The sequence below is a fragment of the Marmota monax genome, unplaced genomic scaffold, assembly GCF_021218885.2.
Source record: "Marmota monax isolate L192 unplaced genomic scaffold, Marmota_monax_Labrador192_F-V1.1 WCK01_AAM20220418_F8-fsc00028, whole genome shotgun sequence".
Lineage (NCBI taxonomy): Eukaryota > Metazoa > Chordata > Mammalia > Rodentia > Sciuridae > Marmota > Marmota monax.
The window spans coordinates 9,861,413-9,886,259 of record NW_026694779.1 but is presented as its reverse complement, the minus strand read 5'-3'; the positions used below and the strand labels follow the sequence as shown (position 1 = coordinate 9,886,259).

Sequence of the window (24,847 nt, the reverse complement as noted above, 5' to 3'; positions counted from 1 at the left end):
CGTAATTATGCCTGTGGATGGACTTGATATAAGAGTCCATTCTTGGCTTTTGAACTAGCTCGTTGTGCTAAATACATGGCGATTTTTATAAAAGAATACCGCAAAGTCTAAAGCCCATCCCAAGGCAAAGAGTTCAAAGTAGCTGCTGAACCTGTCTCTAAGAGCAACCCTGTTTGTAGGTGGTGTGTTTTTTTACATCTCCGCTGACCGGGATTAGGAATTGGAGCTATCAACACCTCCCCATGCTCCTCCTGGGTTGGGGTTTCTTAAACATGATCCTGCGGACATAGCGGACCAGGTGACTCTCTGTGCTCAGGGACCATCCCACGCATTGTAGAATGTTGGTAGCCAACAGCTCCCCATTCCCAGTTGTGGTATAATGGGAACAGAAGAACAGAATCTTCAGAGGAAGAGTGTTTTTATTCCCTTCTTGAATAAGAAAATTGACTCACTTTGCCCTTTAACCATCATAATCAGTCAGTTCTACATCAAAAAGCAAATGGAGGGCCAGGCACAGTGGATCACGCCTGTAATCCCTGCAACTGGGGAGGCTAAGGCAGGAGGATGGCAAGTTCAAAGCCAGCCTCCACAAAAGCGAGGCATTAAGCAGATCAGTGAGACCCTGTCTCTAAATGAAATACAAAATAGGGCTGGGGATGTGGCTCAGTGGTTGAGGGTCCCTGAGTTCAAACCCGGATCCTCCCCTTCCCCCAAAAAAATCAAGTGGGAAATTCCACTCCTAAACTAATTTCCCCTCTTTCTCTACCCACACACACTCACTCACCTAAAATCAGTCGACCTGTTTAACCAATAGTGACTCCAAACTTCTGAGTGGTTGGTGGTAGACAAATATGGAGACACTCTGAGGTGTTTTGCGAGCTCGTGGGTCAACCTGATGTCATTTTGACTTGCTCTTCAATGAAGGCGGTTTTCAGTTTGTGACCTAGGTCTCTGAGGGTCATTGCTATAGGAATCTGATCATCTCTTAGAAGTCAGTATGGTCCCATATTTCGCTTCTTGATTATTTCATTATCGGCTCCCTTGCTTTGGGTTAGAAAAGAAAGTCGAGTCATGGCTGCAGAGATTGTCATTCCAGTGGGTGCCCTGAGTAGCGATCTCTGAACCACTGCCTTCTTTTGAAATTTTGTTCCCAGCTGGAGAGATGTCACAGTTGTCTCAGCTTTTTGACTCTGACTCTCAGTGAGCGACGTGAGGAATAGGAAAATGTAACCAGTTTCTAGAAGGAGCAATTGTATGCACATCTGGCAACATCCTGCTGTAGATTCCGAAGCACTGAAAAATATCGATCAAGCCTCAACCTGTTGGGAAATTGTTGCCATAACTATCGTTTTTTTGCCCCTAGATTTGCTGAGGCTCAGAGCTTTCTTTAACTTGCTGATTCTTTGTATTATGGTCAGAAAGAGACCTCCGGAGCCCCGTTCCCCAGGTACTTATTAGCCATGACAAGCAGTGTTGAAACTGCAGACTCCTCACCGTCCCAAAGAGAAACAGTGTCTTGCAATTTCAGTGCAAAGTCTAGAAACCATCTCTGTGTGCAGTTAGGCTTCTGATACATCATCTGGAGCCACACAACAAGTATTTGTTTTCGCAGAGATGATTTCTTTTGTTTCTAGTTACTAATCATGTGGATCTTTACCCTACCTCTCCTTGGTATTTTTATTTTGACATTAATGTTGCTTATCACCTTTAAAAAAAATCACTTCCCAGATTTAGGTTTTTATTATAAATGACTCTGTAAGAAAATCACTTCCCAGGTTTAGGTTTTTTATTATAAACGACTTTGTAAAAAAAAAAAAATCACTTCCCAGGTTTAGGTTTTTATTATCAATGACTTGGTATTTTAAATGGTACATCTGGGCCAGGGGTGGGGGTATAAAGAATGAACCTAAGTTAGAAATGTCTAGTTGGTGATTGTCACCTACCATTAGGAACCGGCGTAAATCCCACGATGTCAAAGTGAATCTCTCACATACCATAATCAGAGATGAATCAAAGTAATTACCAGGCAAACAGGGATTGAATAGAACTTAAAACCAATTAAACCATTTATTTTCCACTGTACCACTGAATCAACACTTTAGTATTTTAATTCGCTCCTCTTTTCATGTGCTTCGGCAGTGTGTTTGCTAATAGGACGGAGAGGCACGATTGCTATTTAATTAACCTATTTTTGCGAGCACCTCACATGGGCTGCACAAAGTCAGTGTGCTAAAGTCCCAATGATAACGAGCCAGGTAAAGATGACAAACGTGACATTTGTGCCCGTCGTCTCCTAACTTAACGCCAAATTGCAACAGGACCCCGGTGAGAATAAGGAATGTGTCATCTGCCAAAACGGAATTGAGAATACTCCCAAAGACACGTGGAGCCGACACAGAACAATTCCAAAGTTCAATAAAGTTGTAGAAGAATTTAATGGGACGGTTTCCTCGTTCCCCGTATTGTGTATTGTCACTATTCGCTGTCATATCTGGCTTAGAAGACTTGAGTTGAGAAGGTCACCAAAGGGTTTGGCTGTATCTATCTTGTCCTAAATCATGGTATCTTTCAGGAGAACTGCTTCTCTGCTTGTTGAAGAATCCATGGCAAAAGGGTTGTGATCCAGTTTCCTTTTACTTCCTCAAGATTAGCATCAGAATCCTGAGACACTTTGGGTGACCTTGACATTGATGATATATATATACATACGTTCACCAAAAAAAAAAAAAAAATGAGCCCATGGCAGGAAGCCCCGTGTTTCTCTATCTTTGGATAGAAAGACTGTAAGAAAGTAAGAAGGCACAATCCAAGTTAAATATAAAAGGATTCTGCCCAGTCAAGCTTGGTGACACATGCCTATAACCCCAGACACACCAAAGCTGAGGCAGGAGGATCTCAAGTTCAAAGCCAGCCTCAGCAACGTAGCAAAGCCCTAAGCAATTTAGCGAGACCCTGTCTCTCAGTTAAAAAGGGCTGGGGATGTGGCTCAGCGGTGAAGCACCCCTGGGTTTAAAAAAATAAATAAATACCAACTCTCTCATAATATCTCGGTATTCTACTCCTTGGTACCCTGAAGCAGAACTTCACTCTTCATCCATCCATCCATCCAGGTAGACATGGCAGACATGCGTCTCTTAGGTAGACACAGCTTGTGTACAATTTCTGCCCATATGTTTTCTTCCCCACTTTTACTCGCAGAAAATAAATGTACAAAATACATAATGTATTCAGGCTTTCTAATGACAGTGCCTCAATTTTTCCAAAATGCCACTTCATATCCACTGGATCATGGGACCCCCAAAGGTACCAGAGACTCCCCACTCTTACATTTGGGCCGATCAAAAATGCATACCCCGTTCTTGGTACTTGGATGCTGGTAAGAGGTATACAAACCCTAGCAATGGAGGTCTAGCTTCAAAGCTCCTCCAACCGTGATAGAGTGTCATGTCCCCAGAGTCCTCGGGGTCCTGGACCAAGACCCTTTATTGTACAAAATTATAAATCCAAAACTCAGAAAGGTGAAGCGTCCTATGACCGACCACATGTTTTTGCAGCAAGGTGAGGATTAGAACTCAGATTCCTGACTCCTTAAATGTGTTTACTCTTTGTCCCTTTGACTCTTTAACATCCAGCTATTGGGCATGGGGGCGACCCTCAAAGCATCACCTGAGTGCCTCTTTCCACTTTTTAATGATTGACAAGTGAGCGGATTCTCCCCTCTTTTTTTTTTTGGAAACAGAATGTTTTGCATCTCTAACCCAGACTTGCTCAATGAAGGTCAAATTTACATAAACAAATGTCTTCAGGGGCCCAAAGGTAGTGTGCCTGGGCAAAGTCAAGAGTGAGTACCATTTTGCTAAAGTGCAGGGCACACGCCCCCCCAGTTTAAAAATATTCCCTTGCAAATTACAAAGTCTGTCTCTTGCCCAACCATGCCTGGCGACAGGCTGCCAGTTTTGAATCTCCCGAGTGCAGTACCACACAGAGGCAGTAAAGAAGAATGTGTATTTTTTTTTTAATGTTATACCACCCGAATACTCATCACAAGCTACTTTTAGGATACAGGGGACCCAAGCACTACGCTAGATCCTCTGCTTTGTCTTGGATTTCTGCTAATCAGTATAGAAGCACACCTTTAAGGATATAAAATGCCCCTATAGAGACCGGCTTTAGTGCATCATCCAGCCTCCCCAGAGACTGAAGTTGAAAACGAAATCCGTGTCCACGTTGCATCCAATCCACAGGGGAAATGACGGGGGCTGCAGCCTGCATCTGCCCTGGGAAAGGGCTGAGAAACCCGAACAGGGAGAGCAGATCGTAGGGGAGACCTCCCCATAGGCACCCAACCACCAGTCTGATCATCTTCTGTAGTTGAGGAATTACATAAAATTGCCCATTGGGAAGTGGAGCCCTCCTCTGCAAAACCCTCCCCTGAAATCTATCAAAAACCGCTAGGCGAGTCTCGGTGCAGTTTTGAAAGGTTGAATACATTCGATCGCAGAACCAACTTCCTAATCAGGCTGGATGTGAGGAGAGCCAGTCAGAGATGGATGCGGGGCTCCCAGGGTACATCTTTGATTCATGGGCTAATTACGTCGATCCTTTGGGGAACACAGCCACGAAGCTGGGTCCTCCTTGATTAATGCTGGCCGAGCGCCATGCACAGCGGAGAGAGGAGCAAGCCGTTCGGCATCTCCAGTCCCAGCTGAGAATATGGTCCCATTATCTCTCCAGCTGCCTCAGCCATCCATAAGGGCCTGTTCTGCGTGGATGATGCGCGTGTGGTAGGAGCAGAAAACTGGTCGGTTTGATTTGCTCTCACATGCACGGCGAAACTGGGACCTTGTACTTTACCGTCTGTAAGTACCAGGGTGGATTTTCCACCACCACACCCCCCACACACCTCCCTCTTTTTCTCCCTGTAGCTCCCTGTGAATGTGACTTCGCAAACAGCCTTTGATTTTCTGTTCCATTGCACTTTGTGGAACCAAGCTGGTGAGACAGAGGGTAATCTGTTTAGAGCTTGCTGTTTCTGTCAGATCTCTTATATAATTGATTCATACAAGCAAACAAGGGGCCTTTCGGAAGGCTCTTGCAAAAGTCGAGAAATTGTCTGGCTCGGTTTTTAATTCAGATGCATGGTTGAATGATCTGGAGGTGTCCAGGATGCTTAGAGCAGATATTTATCTTTTATTTCTTTTTTTTTCCTGAACCTCTGGCCATTCCAAGAAAAATGTCAGATGGATGTGTATATGTAAGGAGGTGGTTTTGCATGCACATCTGTATAACAGAAGCATGCGTCAGAATTTCCAGCATTTGGTTTATTTTGCCGCTCTCTGGTGCCACTAAGAAATGCACAAAAAGGAAAAGTTTCTCTTGTTTTTCACTCAGAAGCTGTTTGGAAACTTTGCAGCCGGGGGAACAGGGACTATTAGGAATATTTGTTCATATAAACCGCCCATCTCCTTTTGTATTCTATCGGACAGCATCTAAACACAAGGAGCTGTCAGCACGGTGCTGCTTTTGAAAGTACCCTCTTTAAGAGGTAACATCATTAAAAGAGAGCAAACATCACTTCCAATCTAGATTCAGCCATTGCTTACGTATCCCCCAATGCAATCTATCAAACCCATATGTCTCATTCATGCATGGGACCTGATCATGAAAATAGTATCAGAATGTAATATTGTCGTTAATAAGATTTGCATAGCATATCTGACCAATGATCAATGCCTTCCTGAAATGAAAAGTTGTTTGTCACCAACCTGGAAGAGATTTGTGGGATTTTTCTGTCCGGAGGATTTCCCTAACCTAAATATATATCACACTCTTCTTTCTGGGTTGAAAGTGGAACATCTGAGCTGTTGCAAAAAAATATAGAATTGGAATAAAAGTCTTAGAACTCGGGAACCCGTGGCCAGAGCTGACGTTGACCAAAGGGAACTTGAAATCATTCATACCTGAAAGGCAGCGTCAGACCCCACACGGAGCTTGACACCCTGGGGCCAGAGGATCCCACGGTTTCCAGAGTGGAAATCCAGTTTCCCTGAGCAGACAGGATAGTACGTCTCCAGGCAGAGAATACACACAGGCTGCCAAGCGTCTCCAAAGAAGCTGCCCTCATTAGATCGGGTTGAGAAGAATAACGCTAGAGAGAGAGGGCTCCAAATAGATGCCCGTCAGCTTGGGCACAGGTACGCTCAGAGCTTGAGGTTTGGAGGGAAAAAGAAATAACTCATCAGGAAGGTTTCGAACATCTGGGGAGATGAAGGAAAGCTAGAATGGGGGACATTCCTCCGGGTACACACAGTCCTGGGGCTGCCCTGGCTCAAAAGTCTGTTCCTTTGGCAAAAAAAGGTAAGTGTCTTTCAGGGTTTGATACTGAAATCAGATATAATGGCCAGTGGTTGGGGTGGTCCTATTATCTTCTCCAAAAAAGAATAGCCTCTTGCCTTCTTCCAATCCGGAGCTGACTTTGATAAGTGATCAGAAGTCTTGGCTATATTTTAAAATAATGATTGGCGAGTTTATTGTTGTTTGGTTTTTGTTTTTGACTAGTGTGGATACATGATCTCATGTAGGATGTGGTCACGTTTTAAGAGGATAACAGAAATAGAGTGAGTGTCCTCTTGTGTATGTGTGTTTTACAAATATTTAACTTCTATCATGTCATTTAGTCAATGCTGCATTATTATTTTGAGTTCTACTTTTTTTATGGCTAAACGACTGAATCTTTTTTTATTTGCTTTTTTTGGGGGTGGAGGGGATCTGCAGGAAATTTTACTTTCTGTAGGGGACTATATTCTTGAAATAGTTAAATTTGACCCTTATGGACCACTCACCTATTTTGAAATTTCAATTCAGGTCTTAGGATGTCATGCATTTGTGTAGCTGGTGACCACCGCACTCAGGAATGTATATCTGCAAGGTGTGTCCTGTGTCCTTATGACTTTAGAAATGTTTTGGGTCATTTTCTTAAAAAAAAAATTGGGGCCTCACCTCCCTGGTCGTGTTTAATCTGTAGGAAAGGGGATTGAATGCTCCAGGGGTGGGTTTAGGGTCCGCTGGCCTGACAGATGGGGCAGCCAGATGGGTTTCACAGACACCCTCTAAGAGGTGCTTTTGAAACCAGGGGATTGGATTGGTCTTTAAAATTAGTTCAAAGGGCCATAAAAGAGAGAAACAGAGAAGCCCTGCAGCTTCATAAATAGCATGTCTGTGTTTGCATGTGTGCAAATCCCCCCAGCAAACTTGTACATGGTATCTGCACAGCCCCAAGAATAGCACCTGCTAAGCTCCGAGAAGATGCTTCTGTTGAACACTCCCAAAAAAGTCCTGTGACCAGGGGCACAGGAACACAGAGCAGAGTCCCTGGTATTGGGAGCTTCTGGCTCTTGACAGATGGTTTCCTGTGTCCCACAGCTCTGGGGGAGACCCAAGAAGGACTCAATAGCATCCTCAGCTGCATTCATAAGCAGGTCCTGACTGCACAAATTGCACCCCCCAGCTTTCCTTCACAGGTGGGAGGCGAGAAACGAAGTTCTAGAAACTGCCTCCAAAGCAGGATTAAAAAGTGAAGTTAGGGTCAAGTGAAAAATAATGAATTTAATGACTTGGATGATCGCAAACATTAGCCGATATTCTCTACATACCGTCATCCTACTCAACTGGATGATTGCAAACATCAGCAATCCCTTCTGTACTTACTGTTAAAGTGCACACTGCACACCCCCGTGACGGCAAAAGCTTGAGTTAGTCTCCTTTAAGTTGCTGTGCAGCCTCCAGCAAGCTGCATCACCTCTCTGGGCCTCAGGATCCCCCTGTAAAATGAAGTGTGATTTCAGAGATGCTTTGTAAGTTAGCAAAGTGTAACTCATGACAACTCCCTAGAACCCCTCACTCCTTGGATGTATTGGGGATACACCTGGAGACTGGGAGAAGTGTGATGTTGTCACCCCCGTGAAACATTGCTAGAACATTTTCTTTCATCCTCTATCTCTTCTTCCCTTTCTCCCTCATTTCCTGTCTCTTTCTGTCTCTTCCAACTTTTCCTTCGCTTGCTCCTATTTTTTCTGTGCCCTCCTCCTCCCTCTCTTCCTATTGTTTTCAGGGGCAATTTCCCTCTGAGCTACATCTCCAGCCCTTTGGATTTTATTTTGAAATGGAGGGTCTCACTGAGTTGCTGAGTCTGGCCTCAAACTTGTGATCCTCCTGCCTCAGCCTCCCGAGTGGCTGGGATTCTAGGCATGCGCTACCCTACTCGGCTACCAGGTCCCTTTTTTAAAGTGAAATAATTATCCTACATTCTGTTTTGAAGTTGATCAGGCAAATTTCACTCTAATGTGTTCAACTAACAACAGTCAATTTAAAAATAACCAATTTAAAAACAAAAATCCAGTGAGAGTCCATTTCAGCAGAGCGGGGAATAAGTTTTATTTTAGGAAAAAAGAAAAGTGCATCGAAGAACCTTGTTTTTCCCTTAAGATATTATTGTCTTATTAAACGATAAATAAAAGTCATAAGTTATTTCATGAAGAAATAAGTCTGTCTGTGGAAACCTCGTTGAGTGAGCCATGTTTTTCGAATTTAAGACAAGAAAATTATTTCATGGGCGATTTTTGCTATGATGATTTCTGGTCATCGCTGAACTATGGATTGCTGCCAGATCAATCTCTTAGTTAAAAAAGAGATGAGGTCCCAAGTTCCTAAAACCATCAGCTAAATGATTCTGGAGTTACTTGAACCAAATTGTGGATAGACTTCATTTGACCATCTTCCCTGCAGGTGTTGAAAGAAGCTAAATTAGTTCCTGAATTTATAGTTGCACAACAAACACAGTAGTTTTATTATTATTATTATTATTATTATTATTATTATTATTATTATTATTATTTCTTTCACTATTCGATGAAATAAATACACATTGGGAATGGCACAAAATAATGACGGGCTAATATCCAGCTTAACAGTTGACGACATATATGCTTATATATAAATACTTCTTTAGCATGGAGCATATTCTGGGATGGATGTTAAGTGGCCATTTGAAAACAGTAATAGCTTTGATGGATTCATCGTCTTCCAGATCAGAGTGGTGTTATGACAGCTTTTTAAATATAAGTTGGAATATTCATTTCCCTCTCCGTTTTTTGCCGTTTGGAAAACTCTATGTGGCTCACTACGCTGAAGTATGAATATTAATGTCATTCCTTATTGAACTTGTGGACTGTATTTGATGTAATCCATGCAGAGTATAAAATTAATTTTTCAAATCTCATAAAGCCGGCGGCGGGGGGGGGGGGGTAGCTACCCTGGCTTTTGGAGGCTGCTAGCCTTTTGTAAGTAGAATGAGTCTTGTGAGATAATTTCTCTTTTTGATAGACAGGCATCTCCCAGAACCCAAATGACTTTTGTACTGAAGACTGTTTCGGTGCAAAATATATATATTTATAATGGTCCCAGGGAACGTTTGATTATCTGTGGCTCTCAAATTCTCGACTATAAAGTTAGCAGGTGGCTTCAGGTACTTCAAACCAGGACATCCGATGATTTGAGATGTCTAGTTCCATATCACTTAGTTAATAGCTCCAACAATTGGTTTATCAGACTGTTTTTTATTGTGTAGTGAGAAAGGTAAAGTTGTAAATCGGACTTAGCTGGGGCTTCAGGTTTTATGCACAGCTTCTCCTTTCTTGGCCTTTATTCCCAAGAAGGCATGTGCAAGACCTTGTGAATCTTCTGCATGAAGCCTCTCTGTTGTTTCCAAGAGAGGAAGGCGATGATTTAATATTGAAAGCAGCCCATCAGAAGAAACGGCGGAGGAATAGAGTGTTTCTCACGGCACATTATGAAATGCAGAGCTCCACATTCTGAAGATGGGATGGAATTTCGAGAAGCCGACTGGGCCAGGCATCTGATTTCAGGGTTACCAGAAAGAAACCCGAGATCACTTTGCCCTGCAAGCAAAAAAATAAATGAATCACAATGAATAAATAAACCATGTAAATAAGGATGTGGAGGAATGAATGGGTCTGTCACGGTTGAGAGAGCTGTGGTTTCATGCAGCTCTGTGAAATGGTGGTGGGGAAGTGAAAATACCCAAAGTAAGGGCGCTGGGAGTCATTCCAAAGGAGCTGGCTTAGGCACTGCCAAGCTGCGGTGCCAATGATTAAGAAATTGAGATCAATGAAGAGATGGGGCGGGGTGAGGGGGGTGCAGAGAATGCTTTTGGCACTTGACAGTGCTGGCTGAGGAGGTTTAAAAATATAATTATCTTAAATGAAGTGGGCATCATGGCTCAAGAGTGAGATTGCTTCATTTTAATGAGAATTTCTGGAGGAGCGCATGGGGGATCTCCTGTCTCGTTTGGTGGACGTTGGTAAACAAGGATGGTGGAAATTCTTAGTGATTTACACAGGTTGCTGGGAAATCGCCTCGGTTCTTTCTTCTCCAGTTCTTGGGCTTCCGATCCACCACATCACCCTCTTCTTATCTGTATGACCCCAGGTCCTCCTTGCAGATGGGGTAGAAAGACTGATTCCGAGGAGGTTGCTTTTATTAAATCACAGTCACTGCTGGGGAAGGGAATCTGAAGTTCATAGTCCTGGTGAGCGTAAGGTACCACAATCCTGATGAACTGCATGCCCTTAGCTTTGTGTCTCTTCCACGTCCAGAGGAAGATGGTGCAGATGTCCCGAGTATTTGCATACAGAACCCTGCCAACTGGATATGAACCGGTGGATGAGTCCTGTCACTGATTAGATGCGGTCCTGTGCAAGAAGGTGGCCCCCGAGCTGGTTAGAATTCACTGCCGAACTCGTGCCTTGCAGACTGGCCAGGAGACTCACGCACCAGCATCACCCCGATGTCAGAGGTGAAGACAACCACGTCTCCCAGAACAGAACAAATCATGTGTTCAAACACAGTCTGTGGCATCTTTAGGACCTCTGTGCTCAGTGTGAATCTGGTAATTCAAAGTGTGTGACTCCGACACCCGTCCAGCTGTCAGAGAGAAGATGAGCACGCCACAGATTTAGACTGACAGGCTCCTTCTCTGCAGGGCCCCCTCCTCTCCCTTTTGAACCCACAGAGGTATCGAGTTGATTGCTGTTCTTAACATCTCCTGTAGTATTACATTTCTTGTTGAAAGCGCCTTTTTGTGGCATGTAAGTACATTTAAGAGGTACGAACGCTTTAAAAAATGACTTTACTCATGAATGATCAGGAGGAAACCAGTTCTTTAGGCTAACAGGTGCGCAGGGTGACCTAAGATTGGTACAGATCCCTAGCGTTCCTCAAGGACGGTGACTCTATGTCACATCCCTTGCCATGGGAATTTTTTTTCCCCAAAAAATATTTTCCACAACATGCAAAAGCTTTTCGAGATGCTCATGTGAAGTGATAGACTGAAACATTTCGCTTGGAGAAACATTCTTGGTTGTGTGTATTGCAGTCTCCGATCCCAAAATAATCTGCAAATCGCAAGGAGGGACAAGTTTGAAAGTTGGCCGAAGGCCCTAAACATTCCTCAAAACTGACTGTTTTGATAAATTTGGGGCTTCATACAGTCTCCCAAATTTGAAGCAGATTCCTCCGGAGGGATATTTGATAACTTTAGTTAGTATCCAAATAGGCATTCCAATAACCATGTTAAAGAGAAAAACATAACTGCTAGATATGATTGCTCCACACAATGCTAAGTGGGTAAACTTTTTAAAAATTGTTTTTGGATAAGCAACTTTAGAAGTGAGGCAGCGGAGCTTGCAGCTCTGACCGGCGGCAGGTGCAGAGGAGGTAAAACCTGACCTTCTTGTAGTCACTGGTTGGTCCTGGGAATTAAAGGGACATAAAACAGATGAATGGGAGAAAGTGTAGAGATTTTTTTTAAAAAACTCATGCATGCCACGCCCCCCAATATGAAGATGAAATGACAGAACCTGAACTGTTTGTGTCTGAGGTTGAACCAAGGGAGGCCATTGTGGAAAAGTGACTGCAATATATGTGGAGACCAGGAGAAGAGTCATTTTGACGGGTCTCTTACAGGGCTCCCCAGGTCTCGGCTCCTGTCTCGGGGCGATTAAAAGGCCACTTGCTCCTGGTTTAGGGAAGGTGTCTTTCACCGGGGAGCTTTGTGAGCTTCTCCAAAGGAAAAGGAAGGTCTGGGGACCCTTGTCGCAACCTCTTCTTTTTCTAGTTCCCCCCGTCCCCCCGCTAAAAATAAATAAATAAAATCATATTTGTCAAAAGACAAAATGACAACACATTTAGTTAGAGACCTAATTGGCTTTTATTTGTGACGCATGGATTGGCCCAGTTTCATTCTGCAAAATAGAATTGAGGGTCTCTCCGAGGAAAGGACAGAGCATTGGATTTGGTGCCGTGGGAACAAAGAATCTCTCTCTCTCACACACACACACACACACACACACACACACACACAAATGCACACACACGATTGGGCAACATCAGCTTGACTTCTTTGTAAGGCGCTTGCTTGTTTAATGACCCACCATAGACTAGAGTCTCCTGATGGGGGGACCACCTGGTTTGTGTAGGGATCTGTTTTCTTAAGGCTTCAGTTTGACCCTAGACCTTTAGCACTAGTGACTTTATTTTGTTTGGCCTGATCTCTCGGGTCCTAGAACCACAGCTCAGTCCAAAAATAATGATCTCCCATAGCTTCCGTTTAACAAGCCAAAGTGGCATTTTCAGGGGATGCTTACCACTGAGCTATACCCCCGGGCCCTTCTGATTTTGAGACAGGGTTTCCTAAGTTACTAAGGATCTCACTGCTTTGCTGAGGCTGGTCTTGAACTCGAGATCCTCCTGCAAAGCGGCATATTGTCCTATGGCAAATTCCACCACCCCTAGCATATGACCCTGCCATACACAGATTAATTCCTATATGTCCAAGGACGACGCCTGACCCATTTGGTCCATAGTGATGAGGAATGATTGCATTTTTAGATCTGGTTGGAAGGGACAGGCCTGATCCTCTTCTGATAGGTCCAGAGGGTTAGCTACAATCGAAAGACCACCCTGTCTGGAAGTGGAAGCCAGGATTTCCAGAGCCCTGCACACTCTTTCCCTGGCAAGAGAATGTGTCTTTCATTTCTCTTCCGATTCTCTCTATATATCATGAAGCTCGGTCTCTGTTGAGAGCCAGAGAAGCCCAAAGTAAAGATCAGGCCAAGAACATGCACCAGGAGGTAGACCAGTTGTCACACTTAGTGAGTCTGCAGGGTCCACTGTTGACTGTATCTCAATGTCTGTAGTGGTTGTCACTGTCATGGAAGAGTGAGGGCCCTGGGTTGCCACATCTCACACACTTCAAATATTATTACTGTTTATTTTTTTTTAAATATTTGAAAGCTAAACACATCTGTCCCAAATCCTTAGACATACAGTTTTTGACCTCTATTGAAAACGGATTTGAGGGGTCTCTTACGGAGAACTAGAAAATGTGGGGTTGCAACATGTTGTGACTTGTCCCCTACCTGAAAGAGGAAAAGTACTTTAACAGTCTATTCTGTGTACGTTCAGGAAAAAAAAAAAAACTCACAGAGGCTAGTATTCCCACAGGGATATTTTAGATCCTCCTATGTCTCATTAATTGGCACTTTGCAATCGTCACATTGAAAAACTCACGTTGTACAAATGCTAGTGTGAAGCTGAGGACGCAGGATTCAATGAATACCCATATTTTTCCATGCCCAACTGGGTGGGTTTAATAAAATACCATTGTGGTCATTGGTTTTACTAACATATTTAATATCTTTATCTTAAGGCTTTAAAGCCACTGGTTGTGAATACACCACTGTTTCCAAAAAGGAAAAGTTGGTAATTCTTTTTCTCTTCTTAAAACTTTATATCAACATGCACTGTTGGGTGAAGCAAATAGAGGAAGTCTATCCCTGATTCTATCACGTTTGAGGGACAAAGAAAACTGGGTTTGGTCCACAAGACACAACCTCAATTCCATTTAGTCATCCACTAGACGTTTTCGGAGTTGTACATGATAAAGGGACAGGGAATAGGGTAATTTGGTGTTTGAGTACAGTCATTTTTTTTTCCTGTGTACCTGTGCAGTGGATGGAATCAACAGGTGGCCTGTCCCCGGCGTGACTGGCCTATATTCATTCATTTATTTTACCATCTTCTATTAAATACTTGATCTTTACTTTGTTTGGAGGCACAAGGATTTGATCTGAACAGAACAAACAAACGTAACGTCATTTTCCTTATCAAAGTACGTACCGTCTAATCAGATATACCGCTGAGGGGGAGAGGAAGGACAGTGACCAGTGACGGGGACCTTGGTTAGATGACCACCGCACCCTGGTTTTCTCTCTTCTCCCTATTTTCTTTGGTCTCTTTTCTCCAGTTGGGAATACTTCTGTGGTATCCAAGTATCTTTCTTAGAGGCCATATAAAATGGAAGGACAAAGCCATTCCCAAGATATTGCTGTGAACCCCAAATGATGTGGGCCTAACCGAGATCAGTCACTGAAGCCACCTCTGAATTCATTCGAGGGTAGGGTTTTTTTTTTTTTTGGTCATTAGGCCACGGAGTCACCACAGCATGCTTCTCTGCTTGTTCTGCTGCAATAAACCAAGCTCAGCCCCTGGGGATCCCTCTCCCCAGGACTCCAAGGATCAAGTTGACCAAAGGGACCCTGTTTTGGAACCCATTTGTAACGAGGAACGGGGAAGCCAGAGCTAGCTTAGGCTATGTTCCTGGGTACGGTTGGATTAATACGTGGGGAAACACGTTGAGCTTGTGGAAAACAAGGTGTTTTATAACTGCAAAGTGCTGTTTCTATTAAAGATGATCATTTAGAAGTAAATAGTACGGGGACGAAGCGCAGAGGAGCTTTTAGTGCACCGTTTCCGTTTCAATGTGTAAAAAGAAAATTGGTACTAAAACACACAGCGTCTGTCAGCCTCGTAATACCTTTCCCCGGCGTCCCTTGGCTTTCCTGTCCCTGTGGACATCCCTCTTGGAACTCAGGTGCTTACCTAAGTTTTGAAGTAGCTAGTTAGAGGGACATAGTGGGTAGATGACAGTTTGGTTTTTTTTTTGTTTTTTTTTGGATGGGTGAAGGCTGAGCACTGTGCAGTGATGAATTGTGTGGGTGTCTGATGTCATGTTTTCAGAAGCACAAAGTGGTAGTGCTTATCACCAAAGAGACGCCGCTGCGTGATCCTAGGAGACCAGGAGAGGAACTGGGAGTTACTGCCTGGAGCCTACAGGAGCAGTGGTCTCCCAACTTTTCTCCCTTAATTGAACACAGCACTCAGGGGTGTATGTCTACCACTAGTAGCTGGGCAGATCATCTACTGCCGGCTTTGGATTTGGTATGCCTCTGGCCTGCCTGAGCAGTTATCGTACACACAGAAACGCACAGAAATATGTATGTTAGCTATTATATGTACATATGTATTTTTGTGTGTATATATACCTACATATGCATATATACACACAGAAATGAGTATATTAGCTATTCTATGTGAATGTGTATGTGTATGCATGCATACGCACATATATATATATTCATTTGTAACTTAATGGAGGGAATACATGTTTTGATATATATCATGTATCAATTCTTCATTAGGCAAACATTATGGACTCTACTTATCCAAACTGAGAAGGCTTTGACTTCACTAGGCAATATGATTTTTTTTGAGGGGGTGGGGGTGTACTAGGGATTGAACTCAGGGGCACTCAACTACTGAGCCACCTCCCCAACCCTATTCTATATTTTATTTAGAGACAGGGTCTCACTGAGTGGCTTAGGGCCTCGCTTTTGCTGAGGCTGGCTTTGAACTCGGGATTCCCCTACCTTGGCCTCCTGAGCCGCTGGGATTACAGGCAGGTGCCACCACACCCTGGAAAAGGTGTAGGCTTAAAGATCGACTTAGCGTCTCTCTTAACCTGCAGATCCATATGAAGGCCTCAGCATCACTCTCATTTGAAAAATCTCATGTTTTGCGCCCTGCATTGGAAGTAATTCAGCAATTCCGTCTCTCTTCTCTTGTCTTTACGTTTTTGGTTTTTTTTTTTTCCTTGTGTTCACTTGATGCAATCGGCATTAGCAATAAGAAATTTATCATTTCATGTACCCACTGTTCCAAGCAGTAGACAGTGACACTGGTAGCAAAGGGTTGGGGACAGTGCTTGTTCAGACAGGAGCGGAGAACAGCGCAGATTCTGATTCAGTGGTAGGAAGAGGTCAGGCTTCAGATGCTGAATTCGCAATTAGTTCTCCTGTGACATCAGTCTTGGTGGCAAGCAGATGGCAATTGGGTAACAAGGGTACAGATGCATTGAAATCCCTTATGTAGCCCACAGTGAATTTGATAATGAAGAAATTCTTCCTCGTGGGTCTTCTTACCTCTTTTTTTTTTACTGTATTTTTATTTGAAATCAGAAGTAAATGAACTAGACTAACCATTCTATCAACCTGTCAGGGAAGAAGTTTGCATCTCACTTCATTTTCAACTGGGATTATGCCTTAACTTTTTCCTTCTGTCCAAAACTGACCTGCTAACGCTTGGTCCCAGTCTGAGGTTAGTTATTTCTTATCTTTTTGTTTTGTTTGTTTGTTTTTTTTGGGGGGGTTATTTATTTCAAGTCATGTGAAGTAAAGGATGTTGAATGCTGTAGCCAGGATAGATGCTTTCTGCAGAATCCGCTGCACATGGAATGTTCTGGAAGCTTAGGGAAGACACTCTTGTTTTTTTTTTTTTTCATAAAACCCTGTGGTTTATGAAACTGAGATATCGGCCTTTCTAATAAATGCCGTCTCTGGGTTCCGGTACTCTGTTGATTTTCTCTTAGTAGCGACACATATTATGTGGCTGCCGGTGGTGACAACTCTTGGAAAAGCATTTCTTTTTTTTTTTCTCTTTTAAACTTTTCTCAATTTGTGACATGGTGACAGCAGCCATGGGAATAGAGAAAGATAGAGCAATTTTTCAGAGTCCATCAAATGAAGGTACATTCCATGTTGCGACTTAATTAAAGTTGCTTCATTGTGACATGGTGACACGTGTCAGGGTCTCTGGTGATGCAAGTGTGGAAGGAGCTGTTTTGAAAGATTTATGTCTCCAGTCTGGATTGCAGCTGAAGAGCCCTGACCTTGGCTTTGAACTTACAAAAGTTTCCTCCCTGTAATAAAATCCAGAGTCGGGAGGAAGAGGTTTTCAGATAAGGAAGGCAATTGAGAGTCAACAACCACTCGGGAGTTCTCTGGGAAGTGTAAATAGCACCACCAGCCGAGGTCTCTGCAGCTTTATTTTACCCAGAATCCCCCTGATAACAGGGTCAAGGCAGCCCCTGGGGTACTTAGACATGAAAATGAGTGAATGGCTAATTTTTTTTTCAATTTTCAAGAAAATGAACTTTGTGTTCTCAATGCACACAAAAACCCAGGTCAGGGTATTTGAAATTTCTATTGCACAACCTGCTGTGAATGTGTGCGTAGCTACCATGACCATGCGGAGGGAGCAGGCAGGAGGTGGGGTGGGGACTGGTGGATCAATGGGTGCGTAGTTAACAGTTGGTTAGGAGCAAGAAGTTCTGGTGAGGATGGCCCAGGAGGGGCAGGGCAGATAACAATGATGCACTATGCATGTCAGAAATCTAGAAGAAGCCGGGCACCGTGGCTCATGCGTGTAACCCCAGCAGCTCGGGAGGCTGAGGCAGGAGGATCGCAAGTTCAAAGCCAGCCTCAGCAACTTAGTGAGCCCCCAAGCAACTCAAGGAGACCCTGTCTCATAATAAAATACATAATAGGGCTGGGGATGGGGCTCAGTGGTGAAGCACCCTGAGTTCAATCCTTCTACAAAAAAAAAAAAAAAAACACCTAGAAGAAAGGATTTTGAAAGTTGCCACCACATCCAAAAGGCCAATACTTGAAATTATTGTGTAATCTGATGTGAACACCATGCAATATTTACATGTATTAACCATGCAATATTTACACATATTAAAACATCACATGGTTCCCCTATCCATATGTAGGATTTCTATGTTTTGATGCATCACCTAAAAACGAATTTTTTTAAAAAAGACAAATTATGGAAAAGAAAATATTTTTATGAACAGCTTTTTTTTGAGTTATCATTTTTATGCCTTAGGAGTAGCACGTGCAATATGCAATTCACTGTTTTTAGTATGTTCACAGAGTTGTGCAATTATTATCACAATCAATTTTAGAACATACTCAGCATCCCTCCCCCCCCAAAAAAAAAAAAATGTCTCTAGCCCTTGGCAAACATTGATCGACTTCCTGTCTCTTTGGATTTGCCTATTTTGGATACTGCATTTAAAGGGAATCCTATAATATGTGTTTTTTGGTGACCGGCTTTTTTGTCACATAGCTTCCTGTTTTCACAGTGCATTCATTCATTGATACTGGTGCTGTAGTATGTACAAGTGCTTTTTTGTTTTGTTTTGATAAATTGAACCCAGGAATTGAACCCAGGGGTGCTTAACCTCTGAACCACATCCCTAATCCTTTTATATTTTATTTTGAGACCAGATCTCACTAAATTGCTTAAAGCCTCACTATATTGCTGAGGCTGGACTCAAATTTGCAATCCTCCTGCCTCAGCCTCACCCGTCATTGAGATCACAGGCATGTGCCACTATACCTGGCTGCTTCATTCCTTCTTAAGACCCAGTAATACTCCAGTGTTTTGGAAATGCCACATTTTATTATCTATTCTTTATGTGATGGGTGTTAGAGATTTTTTTAAAAACTTTTTTTGTCTTTTATTAATACTGCCCCTCTAAATATTATTGTATATGTTTTTTTTTTATGAAGTTATATTCTGGGGAGTAGAATTGTTGGTTCTGAACCAAAGATATTTAATCAATATATATATGATTTAAATTTCAGCAATCCTGAAACAGTATCTTTCTTACCAGAATATTTTTTAAAAGCTGCAAGAGAAGATGCTTCTCAGTAAATACTTGGGCGCATCTGAACCAAGAGTCTGTGTCCTCAGTTTCTACGTGGTGACTTGTTCCCTAAAGTTTTAGTCCCTCATCAGTTTCCACAGTGAGGCACCCCTCTGAGGATTTGGAATAGGAACACCAGGCAGAGAGCTACCTTGTTTGTTACATGAAAAGTGAAACAAAGTACGTGTCCCTTCTTCCACAGAGAAAGATACAGGCGACAGGTGAGGAAGCACTCACAAACTAGTTTAGTGAGCACAACAGGAGAAATATCTAATTTGATCCCTGCTCGACCTTTTGGGGGCTTAAAACACAAGTACGGAGGACAGGAAATTGTAGGTAAGCTTTGCCGAGGATTCTGCAAAATCTGGAGGTTGCAGATACAAAAGAGTTAAGTTTGCATTTTATCATTCTTCAATGTGCAGGTTGACACGATACAATTTAGTGCATCCCCATTTTGGAATTAGATCTTTATTGGGTAGCATTAAGTATGATGACTTGGATCAGAACACCGAGTGGGCGGGGCCGGCATCTGTGCACCAGGGCTGCAGTGTATTCAGGCACCTGTGCCTTGGAAGTCTGTGTGGACTGAAGGTGATGAGCTCCCTTGTGTATTTGTTGTTTTGTTAAGTATTCTGTGGGGACTGCCAGTTTTTTTTTTTTTCCAATTGCAAATAGGTTAGAGGAAGGATGTAAACATGTTCATTCTCTGCGAGGAACAAATAAAGATATTAATATATTTTTTTTAAAAAAAGATCATTCCACTTGACCTGAATCCTAAAAGGTAGTAGGAAAATACCAACTGACTAAATATCATCTCTATTGTCGGTACATTTTGAGTGCATGGAAGGCATTTTTCAATTTTGATATGTGTGTGAATGGCATCGATGTTTCATTTAATGTGCTGCAAAAATCAAACAAGCTGTATGTTACTTAAATGCAAGTTATTGACACCCCTTTGTTGTTCATTTCATATGATGGTAATGTCGTGGAGGATCAAGCCCAAAAATACAGCGGTTTACATTTTGCAGAATCTCCTTGCCACCGCTTTCTTTTGATTTTCAATTCCGAGAGATCAAGGTTTTCTATTTAATAAGCGTTATTACCAACAAGTATGTGATGTGGAATACAATTGCTATCAAATGCTGGCTTCTCAGCCGGTTGAAAAATGTGGCAAATGAACTAAGGAAGGAAACTGTTGATGGAATATTATTCAGCTCTGTTTGTAGTGTGATGCAGTAACACAGACACAGGGACACACAGTATCACCTGGTGAAAGAAAAGAACACTATGTACCAACCCCCAGTGCTAATCCAATTTAAGTTTTGTGGGTTTTTTTTTTTTTTTTGCACTGGGATTGAACTCAGGGGCACTCAACCACTGAGCCACCTCCCCAGCCCTATTTTGTATTTTATTTAGAGACAGGGTGTCACTGAGTTACTTGGGACCTTGCTTTTTGCTGAGGCTAGCTTTGAACTCCGGATCCTTCTGCCTTAGCCTCCAGAGCCACTGGGATTACAGGCGTGCACCACTGCGCCCAGAGTGTATATAGTTTCTTTTTCTTTTTTAACATGGATTCTTGCTACATTGGCTGGATTGGCCTTGAACTCCTGGGCCCAATCAGTTCTGCCTTAGGCTATGTAACTGGGACTATAGGTTCAGGCCACCATGCCCAATTCTGGTACCATTATATTTTGATAGACAAAATGCATACCCTTCCAGAGTCATTCTCCTTAATATTTAAATAAATAGGATGTCATAGGAAGTAAACATGTTAATTCTCTGTGAGGAACAAATAAAGTTATTAAGATACTTTTAAAAAAAAATTATTCCACTCTAGGACCTGAATCCTAAAAGGTAGTATGCAAATACCAACTGACTAGATATCATCTCTATTGTCGGGAACTGGGAAAGGAGATCTTCTTTTTCTCAGGAAAAGGTGGCACTCTGGATCTCACAAGCTCACTAACAGAGCAGAGCATGTGACATGAGTGACCCTCTTGATAATGGGTTTGTGTAGCTGTGGCAGGAATCACTAGGTTTTGAATCCTGTCTCCACGGTGGACCTTGTGTGTGAACTCAGACACGGGACTTGAACTTCTCCAGATCATGTGGAAGATGGTTGGCTCAGGCTAAGACTCATCTCCCTTTCCACATTCCTTAGGGATGAGGCTGCTCCTACTTGTGCTTGGCCACTAGGAGTCTTTGGGGCAGAGTTAGTAGCTATGCATCCTGGTGTGATCTCGGAATCCTTCTGGCCACCACAGGTCACCTGGCACTGTTCTGTAGCTGGGGACTGTGACCTCAGAAGTCTTGTTCAAAAGCCACCCATTTTACTCTTGAAGAGCGATACTAAATACGGAGAAAAAAAATAATCATCATTTTCTTGTTGCTGTCTCCTTGTAGAAAATTTGTTTAGAATTTGAAGATGGTGCGTTTAGGTGGCTTTCTAGGAAAAGCCTTTAAAGAGGTTCGGTATCTGAAAGGAGAAATGGTTTGGGGGGAGACAGAATCAGCCAAGGCTCATTCCTTCTGGCTTGCAGAGGTTTATTCTGTCTTCCTAAGTAAACCCGAAAGCCTGGCCTCCAAAGTAAAACATCTTATCTGCATAATAAGAATCCTTGATGTCCCTTCCCACTCTTTTTCTTGGAGGATTGCTAAACCAGATCACCCACTGAGTATTTTAAATGATAACTTTGTTGGTGTGTGTTCTGGGTTGCCCAAAAAAGATGCCTGCCCACCTTGAACCTCAGCAAGAGCTGGAGTGGACTGTCCTTGGGAGGACACATTCTTCTCACTGTTGGCTGCTCCCTCCTCCCCTTTTCAATCCGCCCTGGGGTTTGGGGGAAGCTTTCTCTTTCTGTTTTTTTCTTTTGTTCCCAATGAGATGTCTTTTCCGGGCTCTCCTGCCCCTACCTGGTTCCGTTTTGTATTCTGTTTCATTTGATCATTGGTTTGTTCTGTGCTCATTCCAAAACAATCGCTGGGCTTTCGAGTTTCTGTCTGATTTCCCCTGGACTCTTGTCTGAGCGAGGAAGCCCAGGCGCGGGCGGGTCTTGTTCACAGGGCTCAGTGATCCTGCATCCTGCCCCTGCCTTCTCAGCTCCTAAATTCTGTAAGGAGGGACCCTGCTTCTTTATTGTAGATCTCCAAAAGGAGACCTACCAGACAGGATGCTTTGATGGCAAGTCATTAGCACTCTTTTATTAGAATTGGGTGTCAGGGGGCATGTTGTTTGCATATGCCTGAAAAGTAAGATTCCTAGCCACCTTAGGCTCCGAGGAAGGCCACCCAGAATCTTGACCTATGGAGGGAATATAACACACTAGAGATCAAGTTGCTCCTGTTTAAGTAAACCCTAAACACCACTGATGTAAGTCAAACCATGCTATCATGTCCATATAATTCAGTTTAGTAAAACCAAAATGGATTTGTCTGAGATGGTAGTACCTCCTTAATGAGCCATTTCACCCAATAAGATTTCTGCTGGTTGCACTGACACAAGCCTGCAATCTCAGGGGATCTGGAGGCTGGGGCAGGAGGCATGTGAGTTCAAAGCAGGCTTCAGCAACTTGGTGAGGCCCTAAGCAATTTAGTGAACCTCTGTCTTTAAAAAAAAAAATAATGAAGTTTTGGCTGGAGATGTGGCTCCCTGGTGAAGCACCCCTGGGTTCCATCCCTAGCACCTAAATAAATAAATAAGAAAAATTTCTCAAAACCCTTTAATGAGAAATATCCTATGGTGGATTACATGACTGTTAATGACCTGGGCATGTGTTATTTGGGGGATGTCTTGTCACCTTTCTGAATTTAAAAACAAGATTTATTTCAGTATCTACCTTTAAAAAAAATTAACCGTAATACTCCATAGAAGCAAGATATAATCATTTGTTCCCACCTGACTTTGATATTTATATAAAGTAGAAGTTTGATAAAACATGTGTTATTTTTTTTTCTTTTTTGGGGGGTGAGAGGTGGGTATCAGGGATTGCACTCACAGGCACTAAGCCACTGAGCCCCATCCCCAGCCCTATTTTGTATTGTATTTAGAGACAGGGTCTCCCTGAGCTGCTCAGTGCCTTGCTATTGCTGAGGATGGCTTTGAACTTGGGATCCTCCTGCTGGGATATCAGGTATGCACCACCACACCCAGATATCATATATAATTAGAATAGAATAGATGCATTTCCTATTGTACACAAATGCTGAATCCTGTAAAGTAACATAACCTGCTTGTCAAGAGATCACTAAGAGTGTGACAGTGGTCTCTTGTGACTCTGCCATAGGACTTAGTTTTTAAAGGGACATGTTTTTTTCTCTTCCTTTCTCCCTCCCCTCCCCTAGTCTCTCTCCTCCTGACTAATCTCAGGAAACTGGATGACCTTTCTTCTCCATCCTAGGCAGAGTTACCCTAGGCAGGTGTCCTTGAGCACCCACCCAACACAGGAAGGAGGTGAACTCAGACTTGGGGGTGCAGCAGGTTTGACAAATGACTGTCTCCCACATTAAAAAGTGAATTAGGAATCCAGACCCGGAACACCTGAATGTCCCCTTTTGAATCATCTCTTTAACCCTCCCCCCATCCCCCATCCCCCCATGGGGAGAATCTCAGCCTCTGGGACAGGAGTCCCCCGTGCTTCTCCTTGGCTAGCAAAGCAAGAGAACTTCTTTTTCCTTCTTTCTTAAAACCATTGCATTGGCCCTGGGGACAAGGATCGAGCTTTCAGTCCCAGGAGAGGAACCGGTGTTAGTTGCAAGGGTGGGACCTTCTGGAGCCCAGCAGGTGGTCACGCGCAGGTGACTTTACCTAGTCATGGGCCGGCTCTGCTGTCTGGCCTCTCAGATAGCCGGGGGAGGGTGACCAGCCACCAGAGGATCAGATCAAGATGAGGACAGGCAGCAGGATGAAGATGTCACCGGCAACCTGTGCCACTGGGCTCTCTTGTCCCTATAGAGCAGCACCTCCGATGACAACGGGGGTTGCTCTGTCTTGGGCCCTGAGACAGCAAAACAGCTGCTCACAGTGGCTAGGTTTCCCTCAGGGAAGGCAGAGATGCTATGCTGTGAGGTGCCCTCCAGGGACACCTGGGCTGTGTCCTTGCAGCGAGATCCTTCCTACAGCGAAATCCTTCCCCTTGAAGTTAGATGAAAAGCAGCGAGAACTTCTCATTCCAAGTTCATCCCGGAATCCCTGACATTCCCATCACAGTATGCATTGGCTCGGGATCCATCCAGAAAAAAAAAATAAAACTCTGCCTGCCAAGTGCAGGACATGCCAATATGCTTCTCTTTGGTTTTGGTACTGGGCACATTGAACCCAGGGGGCCCTTACCCACTGAGCCACATCCCCAGCCCTTTTTCTGTATTATTTAGAGTCAGGATCTTGCTCAGTTGCTTAGGGCCTCACTCAGTTGCCGAGGCTGCCTTTGAACAGCCATCCTCCTGCCTCAGCCTCCTGAGCTGCTGGGATGACAGGTGTGTGCCATCGTACCAGCTGCCAATATGCTTCTTTATCTCACTTCTTCATCTTTTTCCTTCTTAGAGCCACAAGATTGGGACTCAACCTTCATACTTCTCTGATTCTTATAAATGAGCATGGGTTTGTTGATGCCATTTGTATCTTTCCTTTTGTTATTTGGAGAAAAATTATTTAGCTATAGTTTTTCCCTCTTGAGGCTGAAGATATAGCTCAGTGGTAGACCTTTGCCTAGCAAGCAGGAGGCCGTGGGTTTGATCCCCAGTGCAGGCGGGGAAAAAGGAAGAAAGAAAAGTTGGAAGACAGATTTTGTTTTTCTTGGAAAAAAAAAATTCTCCAAGGAACATATCATGTGATCCCTCAAGGATTGGGGTTTAGCCAAAGAGTGACTTCAAACTTCATCA

General features: G+C 43.3%; 1 protein-coding gene across 4 annotated transcripts in view; it reads left to right on the top strand.

Annotated features, from left to right (window-relative positions):
• The window catches only part of Cntn4 (contactin 4), an 860,889-nt gene that overhangs the window by 370,634 nt on the left and 465,408 nt on the right, over positions 1-24,847 (top strand). Inside the window, exon 1 of one of the 4 annotated variants that reach the window (XM_058573007.1) lies at positions 4,317-4,859. The exons of the other annotated variants lie outside the window; for them this stretch is intronic. The gene's annotated coding sequence lies outside the window, so the exon portion shown is untranslated. Of the gene's footprint in view, positions 1-4,316; positions 4,860-24,847 lie in introns of those variants that run through there. 4 annotated transcript variants of the gene reach the window in all.